Here is a 13,547-nt window from a genome sequence, read left to right as displayed (position 1 = left end):
TGAAGGATAAATCTCTTTCAATGACAAGTTTATGTCCGTATTGACCAAGGTACTCGTAGTCCAGCTTACTAGTATTTTAAATGTAAAACGAAGCTTTATAGAATAAAATGTGCCCGAATCAACAAGGAATTGATTTTATGTTCGCTATAGAATACTTTTTCAAAGTGGGTGTATGTTACCACGCATTACGCACAGTTTGGCCAACGTATTAGTCCGAGTCAATGTGTCAAATAAAGAAATATGCACCAGACATCCAGGCAGGAACTTTTTTTTAATGGAATCAATAGCAATGAAATTCAACATCAAACCTTTAAAAAATCATACTCCCGGCTTTCCTCCAGCGGAGGAATCAGAATATTTTCAACTGTGTATTCAATTCTGACGTCAATTGATTCCACTGCATGTTTAAAATTCCAAACATGTCATAAAACTTGTCCCCTATGAAACAATAAAAAATATTTATCGCGTGCAAATGCTGCATCAAATAATAATTTATTTTCTCGCTTGTTTAGTAACGGTGTTGCTATAAATTGCGAATTTTACTACGCTGAATGTGAAACTATGGTTAACAAAAACTAAATAACTCTAAGAAAACTATTTAGATACGAATAACTTCACAAACATATATTGAGTGATTTTATTTGTAACTACCTGTATTTTTATCAGTATCTTCAGTTACATGTGATGTCATGAGAGTTGACTTTAGTTTTTTAATAATTCTGTCATAATTAACAAATTTAAAAGCGCAGGCTCCAACATTATATGGAAGGATCAATTACGTTTCTCACCACAATTTCTACCGTTACGTGAATTAATAAGTACACCTACTTCTTAGCGGAAGAGATATGATTTTTTTGAATAATCTCTCTGGCACACCCGTATTCCACGAGATGTGTTTAATTCTCGCTGGCCAATAAATAAATCACATAAAATTGTAAATCATTCTTTTTATAAATATGCCTATAATTTTTCAGTTAGATGGATAAATAGGTGGATGTTATGAATGGATTAAATTTTGAAGATATTTAAAATATAAATAACACCCGCTCCAGTTAAAATGATTTACGTCAACAAACCGTATTGTTTCACTTCAACTTTATAACGAGTAACTGTCCTTTCTCGTTAAACCATTACCGCATAAGTCATAAATACCGAAGTTTATATTGTTTTATAACAAGTATACACTCGAAAATATTCTTGAAGTGCTACTTGGAATATGGAAAAGAAAAAGAACCACAGCCCGAATTTTTTGAAATTTCAAGAAATTAAGTAAAATTTATTCGTGCTGTCCACTATATTTACGTATTGAAATTATTTAGAACGCGTTTCCACGCGTAGGTACCACACTCATTCGGGCAAATTAATACTAGCTTGATGACGTCGCTATGCGTCAATAACTATAACGTTGTAACTGACTAATTTCCGTCATCAAACAGAGCGGACAATGCAACAGAAGTGTTAATTACTTCAGTTCATAATGTCGTTCCTCCCAATATCATCCAAAACATTTGAGCTTAATATGATCTCATTTATTCAAAACGGCTCGATATTTCTCAATCACCTATTCAGATTGAACCAATGACTGGCTAATAACGACAGCATTTCTTACCCAAATCCAGCAACACTAGCGTATTTTACATAACTAATATTTAATTAAATAATGGATAAATTATAAAATGCTATTTCTGCGGCCCATTGGCATATTTACCCACGGAGCACGACATCGATTAAGGAGCGCGTCGTATTCCATTCGACTCGGATGACCGCTCGTCAATCAAATCCAAACGGTGCGCAAGGTGGGACGACCCATATCTCCAACACGACATCTGCTGGCAAGGCATTAAAGCGTGGAGGAATTGGCAAGTATGAATGTGGAGGGCTCGGGGGAGGTGGTCGAGGTCACATCGCAACGGCTGTCTCGCGTCAGGGTTTGTGGAAATGTCAACCGCCACCGGGTTTTCCCGTCGAAGAGGAATTTGCCCACGTCCGAGAGGGAATCGACACCTCAAATCAGATGGCCAGTTAGATATGGGGAGAAAGTCAACACGGTGGGAGGTTTGACGTGACGTAGGCGGGCTGCTCTCCAGGCCAATGCTTCGTGAAATACGCCGCCCCGCGGATGGAGCATCTGTACGATAATCGCGAAGATTTAGGTGCTCAAAAGGATACGTAATGCCGGACCAGAATAACGAGGCCACACTTTCATGGTACAGATTAAAGCGAGGAACAGATTTTTGAAGGTTAATTATCATAATTTTCATTCACAGAGATTTCTTTGTACGATAGATTCTATCCTTCCTCCTCCCCACTTTTCCCCCAGCTAATCTGATCTGTGACTGAAACATCTCTGTAACTGAAGATGACTGCGAGCTAGTTGAAACACGCGTTTCAGATTCCTAATAGTTTGAAGCCTGCCGCATGAATTTCGGTGAAGTATGCATGAATTGGCATGAGAAAAAATTCCCCGGATCGGAAATCGAACCACGGACCTTTGGCTTTCCGGGTTACTGCGCAGACTACAACGCTATTCAGGTTCCTGAATTCGCATGTCCGGAAAGCCCAACGTCCGCGCTTCCATTACCGGTCCAGGGGAATTTTTCTCATTGCAAATCATGAATACGTGTTTTAGAGTTTTACAACAGCCGGTAAATAATAACATTGGCTTTAGGCTACTAAAATCAAAGTTATTCGTAATGTGGCACAAATAAAATGAAGTGTTAGCAATACATTTAAATTGGAGTGTAATAAATCAGCACCCGTTAGCCAGATACCCCTGATTTTCTTGAAAAGACGGGATCGCGAACAAAATAACCTTTCTGAGAAAGAAAGAGAGTGTTTATTCTTGAAGCCCTTCGCCATTTAAGCAAAGAGACGGTGAAGTGGTTGAGAGGTTTACGGACCCTTGAGTCCTTAAAAAGTCCCTTTGTCTCTCATTTGTATACATATATATATTCCTTTGACTTCTGGAGCATATGGAGTTCGGCAAAGTCATCATGCGAAGGGGGCAAGTTAAAATCCTCGGAAATCAATTGACAAGAGCCAATTTTAAGAAAGTAGTAGAGGTCAAAAGCAAAATAAATAAAGGAAATTTTGCATACAGTATAAATTCAACAATAAATGGCTGATACAACCAGCTTTTACATGAATCCATGTTTGGGAATCGAAAGTGCATGAAAGGACGATGAATATCTGGAGGAAAGCTTAATTCACATTTCGTTATTATCCAATATAAATAGAACAATGCCTCGTCATGGCAGCATAAATACTTTCACACGCAAGAATATACTGTAAGGAAGGGAAGCATGGAAACCAGGAGTCAAAATGTTTCCAATTCCAGATAATAAAAAAGAAAGTTCAAATTAGATAATACCTCAATATTTTCATTAAATATAATCATGACGTAATATTCACAGCCAATATCAATTATATTAATCGTTTATTGCTATCGTCTTATTACATAGTCATCTAGGGGAATTTCCAATTGTATCATTTTGAAAAGCCCCGTGATAATGGCAGTGGCGCCGACTCAATGGAGTCTGAGGGGGCCCGAGTCCCCTCAAAAATTCTTTATTGGGTGTGAGGAAAAAATGTGTCAGGCTTGTCGATTTTCCCCGCAGTGTCCAGATATGGAGATTCGAGTTATCAGGGTTCTAATGTTGATCACATGACTCTTCTAAAATGCATAAAAAACTTAAAACTCACTACTTATAAAATTTCCCGGGGCATGATCCCCGGTTTGGGCCCCCCAATATTTTTTGTAAATCGGCATCCCTGGATAATTGAGACCTCTCCCGGCTATACTCCTAGATCCTACCAAACTAAATAGTTCGATGATAAAAGTCGTCTACAGGCGATTTGAAAGAGCAAATCAAGCTCACTTGAAAATCAAGGATAAAGATCTCGGATATGACACTTTTTGAACAGCCTCCAACAGAGTAGACATATAGCGGTCATTACTGATAATAAGTAAGATAGAGTTGAGAAGCACCTAATTCCTTTCATTTCGAAGGTGATTTTCTGATGGTATGATAATTATTTAAGACGCCTAACGTAAAATGGGAGGTATTTTTAGGTATCCATGAAGTAAGGAAAGCAAGTTCCAAAAACCTCATTTCCCTGCATATTTTATTCCATCAGTCTCCTACCTAACTCTGAGGAAGGTGGTAATCCGCCACCGAAAATTTAGTACTGTGAGTGTTTTTTATCTTTTTTTGTGTAGTGTGATTCTGCCCAACCTGGGTTTTTTTATTTTATACTATAAATATATAACTTAGCGGCCTTCAACGAGATATTAATTTGAGCACCTCAACAGTTTTCGGTGTAATTGATGCCTAGATCACAGATTTGAAACATACACATCTGGAAATTCAAAATCTGCAAAACTTCTTGCACTAAATACGTAAACGTGTTATATACTTTAACGAATTCTTTTCTCAACTTTTTCCATGCTTTTCTACTGTAATATCTAAAGCAATATAGCCAACCATTTCTTTCTGTACGTAATATTTTCTTTCAATTTCTCCAGTGCCTTCGGAGAATATTGTTTAAAATATGGTAGATTTCAGGATACTAGCACATATATTTAAATAAAAATGTTACCATGTACATTTTACTTACATTTTTCTATTTACATTGCAGTATTACATCAGAGTAACATAAATATTTTAATAAGAATGATACCATGAGCATTTAATGCCTTTTATTTACTACCTTTGCAAGTATCCAGTAAGGTGACTATTTTCTGAAACATCGACGGCAAATTTGTAAGAGAAAGGCTGGAGGACCCAAACATTTTTTTCTAGACTGGAATGTTAAGGAGACCCAGGTATGCACTCGGATGGGTCTAGGGCAGGTTGCCGAACGAAAAGGGGTTCGCTGAATCGGATCAAAACTTTAAGATGAGCATGAGGCTCCTGGAATGACCCAATTGAAACTCAATGAGCCGCTCCACCCATCATAACCGTTACTGCATTCTCCCTTTCACTCTAGGTATTTACAGTTCACTCAGGCAGCGAAGGGATTTTCCTTGGGCATCAGGGGGTTTGAAGCTTATCTCTCTCAGCGTGAAGTGGTTTTCTGAACACAAGACGGAAATAATTTCACGAATAACATGATTAATACCTCTAGCTGCCTTGCATTCCTGCCAAACACAAGCATATCAGCAACAAATGCATTCAGTTCATGGAAATTATTTTTTTGTACACATCGAATACACTCGGCTCGTCTCAGCCACATATTCTGAGTTTTCTCATACTGTGTATGACATCATGACGAAAATGTTTGAAAATAAAAAAGGAGGAGCAAAATTCAGCTACATTTTCCAAACTATAATATCGCCACCAATATTTCACAGGCTGCCGAATTCGCTTCATTCTGTCGATTTATTTTCTTCGCATGGAGATTTGAAAATTGAAACCTCAACCACAATTAAAAGGATTTTCTCAAATTGAAAGATATAAACCACTTTTAAGCTGGGAAAATATGGCGCATGGTCGTAAAAAAATAGACGGAACAATATTACTAATAAGAAGTGATGTAGGAGTTAATTCGAATAAATCAATCCCTAATATGACGAATTGCGCCGGTTTAGAGACTTTTTGATTGAAAATATAAAAATATTTCGAGATGACACCACAAGGTCTCATACCGCCCTTCACAAAGTTGATAATTTTGACGCTGCTACTCCGATGAAAACCTTCACTGCGCAGCTGATGTATTGAGCGTGTTATCCTCCGGACCGGACCCGATATCCTAGAGGGAGCAAGCGTTCGCTCCACTGATTCCTTCACAGGTGTGCCAAGTCCACAGCGAATCTCTTAGCTGGAGCGACCACACACAGGTGGGGATGTGACTGCTTTATTTGGCCAGCGAAGTGGGGTGTGTATCTCTCAATCCCCAGGTAGAGGGACGCTTGCAGATTCCGTGTTTGATGTCTCTTTTCGTCAACAGGGGGCAGCAGTGGACGCGGGAAGGATGGCGAACCGTCAAAAGCCTTCATTCGTCGTTCCGAGACGGACGAGCGAACATTCGCGCCACACTACGGTGAGCTGGAAAGTACCGCTCGATGATTCGTAAGTCACAATATATATTACATTTCAATAAAGGCGCAACTGGTCGCAACCAATTTTTGCGGAGCACGTTTTATAAAACTATTAACGACAACATTCCGTCAAAATTACATCGGCTTGGCTATTTTTTAATCGAACGCGAAGTACCTTGATTAAAATTCTGGATAGTCTAGTTAGCAGTGACATCATTCGGAATACGGATTTGTGTTGCCCAAAGTATTCATTAAATGTTAAAAGTTTATCTACTTCTTATTTTCATAAAAATAATTCATTCCTATGGTTTCGGTAACACGGATACTGACGCCAAATAGCCATCGATTGGCACAGGAATATCACGATCATTTCTGAATGCCGGCCTCGGTGGCGCCGGGGTAATGTTCTCGTTTGTCAACCTAAAGTCGCCAGTTCAAATACCACCAGAGTGGATTTATCACCATTCACGGCATGGATGTATTAGATTTTCAAACAAGTAAGTGGTAAAAAAGGACTATACACTGTATAGTATACAGCATAAATTCGCTTGTAATTCAGAGGGCATAATATAGAGAATCGGACTAATTATAGGTTGAAACGGATCAGATAGAAAACAAATACGTGAAAGAAGCTGATTATTTTGATCAAATGATTACCTAAAATCTTAATCACCTTAGGCTCAAATTTGTGGAAGTACATTTTAACGTTAATGAAATGAAAAAAATCGTTGTTTCAACGCATCGACGTCATCTTCAGATACAAAGTGTCGAATTATAGAAATGGCTCCTATATTTATATAACCATCCTTTTAATTAGACTCTATTAACCTCATGATAATGCCGCTGCATCGAAACTAGTCGTACTTTAAAATAAATCGGTGCAATGCAATAATTTTTTTACGTCAGACTGATTGCCTCTTCAATGAGCACATTTTCTGGTTATTTACCCTGACTTAAATATTTGACTTTAGTCCTGCCAGTTCCATAACCATTCATCCATATGTCCTTCGACCTTTCCATCCACCGTGATGCGGTGGGAGAGACGGAGGAAGGCGCTTCCGAAAGCTTTTGGTCGGTTGCCACATTCGTCAGCGAGCCGTGAGCTATGCACACTTAGCACCTGCGAGACTCCTCTGCGGGATTCTGGCGGATTGGCCCGATACGGTTGCCTAGGTGAGAACGAGCGAAAACATAAAAGGAAACAAAAAGGAGAACAAATTCCATTCCGTTTCGCGGGCGGAAGTCCACGATTTCGGACGGGAGATTTGAGTGCTAACGGAAGAATTGGATGCGTCCGCACATACTACCTACGTTGAGTTTGATTCACCGGCAAACACGGCACACTATAAAGGTTTGTGACGCGAATGGGAGGAAAATATTCGCTAATTTAGTGGAGATGTGAGCAATAGACTCGTTTTATGCGATTATCGAAGGGACACTGAGGGAGCAGGAATGGAAAAAATCCACTTTTTCCAGCACTTCATTCATTGGGACAGCGAAGCGATTCTGGAATCCATTTTTCTTTTCTGCAGTATGGTTGAAGTATTCAATACAATTATCAAATTATCATTGATACACTGATGAGCAACATTGATTATCTGCAAAATATCATACTTCTAGAAAAATATGATTTAAATTGGAAAAAGGAATCAATACATAACTTACAATAATTACTAATTTATATGTTAGTAAATTCAAGAAGTTACCTCCGTCTACAATAAATAGAAGTAATACATAAGAGAATCAAGTTCCATTTGCAATTAAAACAGCGTATAGTGGCCAGTGGGCCCAAAGAAACTGTTGAACAGAAAATGTATACGTAAGAAAACCAAAATGAGAATATAAAAGGTTATACTACAACATATGATAAGTTTGGAGCTATATCTAGAAAGTTTGGTCACAAGCAAAGTCTCAATAGAGATTATGAAAATAGGCTGAAGAATCGATGTGTATAAAATGTCGTTATTTCCTAGTAAAATTACCTACCATTATCCTTGCGATAGTTTACCTCTTTTAAAATTCATAAAGACAGTTAGCAAATAACAACTATATGCATGAATTTTTTTGACATGTTATAACTCATGCATGAATCACTTACAACGATATCTTTTTCGTTTTTCAATTACTAACTTGTAGTTTTATTTGCATGGTGGAATATCCGTGTCCTATCCACAGCTCGTTTTCGGTTAGGATATTCTAACTGACCCGAGAAGTGAGGTAAAAAATGCATCTACAGCCGAGCAAGTATTTATTCAGACTCAATCGATTAGTTCACAGATTCCGTATCTCCATTAAACGAACATAATTTTCAGGAATGGGTTTCAGTTTAGGGATCACTCGCGCATCTCTAGTGCATGGTAAATTTTTTAACTCACAGCCATCCCATGAAAATTGTGTAAAACGACCCCGACGCCTTCCTTTCTGAATTTTTCTCTCACATTATCATTGGGAATAGCTTGCAGATACCACAAAAATATACTTTTCAGCGCATACCCTTGAATATCTTGCTCAATGGTTGCCTCGAGTTGCGATGGATTGGGATATGGCAAACAGATGGCGGCAGTGTTGAAAAAGAATTCGATGCGTTATTCAGACCTCAATCCCTTCATGTCCGTCTCAAATGAAGAGATGAACAAAAAAAGGAGACGAGATGAATGCTGAGGAAGGCTACCCATTGCTCAATAAAGCGTAGACATCCGGCAGACGTTTTGCAACATACTGCTCAACTTTGCGGAAGCTGTTTGGTATGAAAAAAGAGATGAACACGACGACAAGCACATTTTTTCTCATAATTCCACCGATAGTAATACTTAAACCTCAAGTTTACTTCCCCAATAGCTTCTATTGCAAAAATGTACAAATATCTACCAATCACAGTATAATATCTAATACTCGGAAAAGGCATCAACTCGAAGTATTGCGTCCCCGTGAAAGAATTTAAAGAAAAAGGAAAGGAAAAACAAAACTCTTTAGCTCTTCAGAACTTTCAAATTTGTTGATGAAATATTTGCTAGAATTTTAGAAAAAGGTAAATGAAACAAGATTTAGGCAAGCTCGAAAATAGAAGACGATATGATGGCATAGGTACTTATACTTAGCCTAAGAAGTACAGAGAAATAAAAAAAAGCCAAAATGAACGCCGACATTTAACAGGATTACATTGCAATAATTACGTTATAATTACCAAACCATGGATCGCTTTTATTTATCTCATATCGATAATACCTTTCTTTTCTGGAATGTAGCCTCAGTGCCATGGGCGTACCCAGCCGGGGGCAGGAGGAGGAAGCCATCTCCCCCACCCCCGAAGTGAAATAAATTTAGTTCATAACGTAAGTTTCCTTTGAACAAATTTCCTTTTGAAGAAAAATGATATTAGTATAAGACACGGAACTAAAATAAAAATTATCATTTTCTTCAAGCAAATAATTTTATGAACTACAAAAGCGCTTTCATATTTTATGGTATTTTGGTTGATTAACCTTTTCTGTGCTAAAATGCTACAATTTGAACGACCACGGCTTTCCACCTTCCCCAGTTTTGATCCTGGCTGCACCCATGCCCAATGCAGACATTTATCTACGAACACTACGCTAAAAATTTGAATTTACGTTTAAGTTCACACTTCATTATATAAACCTCAACCCTTTGAAGTCCACAATTGATGCTGCCATTAGATTGCATAAAAATACGTTTTTGGGCTAATATCAACGCGCAGATTCAAAAAAGTAATAAAAAAGCAATATCTTTAATATTTTCTGAGATATAGACTGGGAGTAAAATAAAACCTATTCTCGCTCCCTTATGGCCCCCACATTATGGTAGGAACGCAAGTGTCCCATGACATAAAAACACTAATTTTGTGAAAATTAAAGCACAAATGTGGAGTCTTCCATACTAACTCCTCAGGCTAGGTACACATGATGGATAAACCTAAAGTCTTGTCATTATTGACCTTCTCATTGATTTTTTTAATAAACAAACAAAATCTCTTTTCCAAATAAAAGTGTAATAGTTCATCACCAACCACTTACAAGGAGTTGGCCGCAGGATGAATTCGATTCATCCTGCCGCCAACTCCTTGTAACGCCGCAATCGATTATACCGCAATTTGAAAAATGAAAAAGAGCTGAAAAATCCTTCTCAATTAATCTCACCCCTGCCGGACAGCAAAAAATTTAGTACATACGATACGATCGAAGATTGAAATTAGGGAGATTTTTATGCAGCGACGTTAGTACATTTAAGGCGTTGGAGACACTAAAATATGCAAGAGAAAATCCATCACAAATTAATAAACGAATGACGTTTTTGTGTTACTTCCGCGTTGATTTCAAACCAAGATGAGGAGACTTATTCACCGGGACATGCGGATTCCCATTGCATAGTAGTAGCAACGTCGCAAACACCACGACAGCAACGCGGAGGATGATACCCGAAATCGAAATCAATGCTTCACTACGACGCCGCGAAAAATCAGGTCAGAATAGCATAAGTTAGATTTTTTTCTTCCTCTGGACCTCAAATTTTAACCTTGATTACCATCATGAACTGTATACCTTAAACAATTCAATATAAAAATTTTGGCAGCGTTTCCGTCTGTTTTTGTACCTCCATCAGCAGGGATACCGACTTACATTGGGGGGGCCTAAACCGGGGATCTTGCCCCAGGAAATATAATAAGTAGTGAGTTTTAAGTTTTTTAAGCATTTTAGAAGAGTCATATGATCAGCATTAGAACCCTGATAACTCGAATCTCGATATCTGGACACTTCGGGGAAAATCAACAAGCCTGGCACATTTTCTCGTCACACACAAAACGAATTTTTGGGGGGGGACTCGGGTCCCCTCAGGCCCCATGGAGTCGGCGCCATTGTTCATCAGGGCTTTTTATGCAATGGTATGATTTGTTATGATTATAATAGATTTTTAGACCGGCGGTAACACCTCTCTTCATGGTTATCAAGCAGTGAACCGGCTGATGAAGTACAATACATGACTGTCCCCACTGAAGCACCTTTCAACGTCACAATCAACCTCAATATTCCCTCCACGCTAAAGCGGAAGTCGTTGCACCGCACGTTTGCGGTAATCCGATACCCTTCACCATATTACCGAAGACGACAAACCGACTGCAGCTCCAGAATGGGAAGCGACTTATTGGCGAAAGAGAGACAGGGAAGTGGATGAGATTCAAAAAATGCCGGGGTGAATCCGAATGTAGGCGGAGTCGGTCGCAGCGCACCGTAGAAAGATTGGCAGACATGGAGAAGGGAGGGTGAGGATCCGGGCAATTAGTCAATTCGTCCGCGTGGGACGTCGCTTTGGTTTGAGGGGTTTGAGGCTGGATGTGGGTGTTATGGTATCAGGAAATTGGCGGGGATGAGATGAGAGAATGGATCGGAGTATTACGGAGGGTGGGGGGTGAGGGAGAAATGCGTATGGTGGATGGGTCGAGTTTTTTTTACTTTTTTCTCTCTCTCCCTCTCTTTTCCCCAAAGGGAACCTGATTCCGTGGAAGGGATAGCGGAGAGTACGAGAGAATTCGGGACTGACGTTAATGCCGGCTGGAGAGATGGGATGGCTAGAGAGCTAAGGGGTAGGGGAGGACGGATTGGTTTCCAATTTAAAGAGCTGTAAATCACGCGAAGCTCTCCGCGGTGGATGAGAGTTAAAGCCTTCCCCGCAACCGACCTCTTCTCCTCATACCTCCTGCTTTCAACCCCTTGGATCTCATGTAGTACCTCTCCCTGTCTTCCCCAGCGCGGCTCCATCATTTTCCATAAAGCGAGATGTAACGCACCTTCATTTGCATACAGTCAACATGGGATGGGACTGGTTCAAAAGTAATTAGAGAAAATATTCTCTGTCCGGAAAAAGTTATTATAGCGTTCTACAATAATTAAACTCCAATGAGGCAACTTTTCGACGGACGACTAGTGCATCGTCATTGGGGTGAATGAATAAGTTTGACCGAAAAATGCTGATAGGTAACTATGAACATTTACAATGGTCGGGTACTTCTGAGTGACCGGAAAGATCTTGGTAATTGAGTGGATGAGAAGCTAAGGGGTACAACTGATTTTTGTTTTCTGAACAGAGTTAAGTACAGAAATCAGGTAAAGAAAGCAAAGGAAATCAATCAGATATTTAGTAGTGCATTTTATATTCCACTCAATGTAAGTACAGAACAGAGACTCACTCGTATCCCTTGGCAACCATGTCTTTGTAATTTTTTCCAACAATTAACTGCACCTAACTCTGTTTAGAAAAAAATCACTTGTACCCCTTGGCTTCTCTCCCAATCAATTCAGATCCTAGTGGCTATTTTTCCAACTGATTATTGCAACTGTCCATAGTTACGTCGTAACGTTTTTTGTTCATTCAAACGTAAATATTCACCATATTGCCCATGAACTGGTCGCCCTTGAAATGCTGATGACACTCAAAGATCTAAACTGGTGGTAATCACTAGAAGACCTCAGAGATATAATTCGTCGGGAAAGATTTGCAACGTAACCTAATGAGGGCAAATTTGAATTTTCGAAGAATAAGGACGAATCTCACGTTGACAAAGTCTACGAACAGAAAAATGGACCTTTTTTAACAGATTAAAATGCGCCCGTAGTGGCAGCAAAAACCGAGCTTCAACGGACGGTACCTGCCTCCTCTTCGCAGTATCCACGGCCACAGCCATATTTGTATACTGAAATACAGTCCGTCACCGAAAACCCACATTTTAAATATGAGAGATCCAAAAATGCAATAAAACTTCCAACACAGTAAAACACTAAAAATAGCCAAATAAAACAATAACGCCACATTGCAATTAAAAGCCCTAAACTGATTACCAGCAACGGCTAAACATCGCGAAAATAACTAAACGGTTACCAAATTAAGCGTAGCGTATTAAAAAAGTTACAGTTCCATCAAAAGGTGACGATTTTTCTCAGCATACCAACATGCAGTACCAACTTGGGTTTTTTTCCAGCACAAGCCCTTAATTTTCCATGAAGTGATGCAGAATACATCTGAATAAAAGGGACAAAACAGATCTTTGGAACAAAATAGATCGCCCGGTGATAATCGGAAAAGATGCAAATTGTATCCGGAAAAGAATAATACCTCATGTAAACCCAAATTAGCCTCTGGCCCAGCCTATTAAATAGCTTGGGAAAAAATAAAAAATATTGCAAAAATCTTATGTATTTAAATAGTGTTACCTTCTCACCAATCCCTAACGACTTAGCGGTGAACCACAGATTCCACTTATTTTGTGTAGTTGAATATTTTGTAATTATAAAGATATTTTTATAATAATTCAAATACATATTCCCTGACCTCCCTACCAAGGTAATTAGCCTAAAAGCTCCTTCCTCTGTTTGCTGGTTCCAGTTTTTTTTTGGAATTGCGCCGTTTTCGCTGGTATTAAATTTAGTATGCAGACTCAACGTGTTCGCGCTGAGTTTCACACGCTTGCTGCGTCTTTGAGGCGAAGGCTGACAAG

The 13,547-nt window shown here is 39.0% G+C and overlaps 1 protein-coding gene across 1 annotated transcript in view; it reads right to left on the bottom strand.

Annotated features, from left to right (window-relative positions):
• The window catches only part of LOC124165295 (lachesin-like), a 1,070,179-nt gene that overhangs the window by 1,040,696 nt on the left and 15,936 nt on the right, over positions 1 to 13,547 (bottom strand). The window lies entirely within an intron of this gene.

The sequence above is a fragment of the Ischnura elegans genome, chromosome 9 (assembly GCF_921293095.1).
Source record: "Ischnura elegans chromosome 9, ioIscEleg1.1, whole genome shotgun sequence".
Classification (NCBI taxonomy): Eukaryota; Metazoa; Arthropoda; class Insecta; order Odonata; family Coenagrionidae; genus Ischnura; species Ischnura elegans.
Note: the sequence above shows the minus strand (reverse complement) of the source record. Positions and strands in the feature narration are given on the sequence as shown.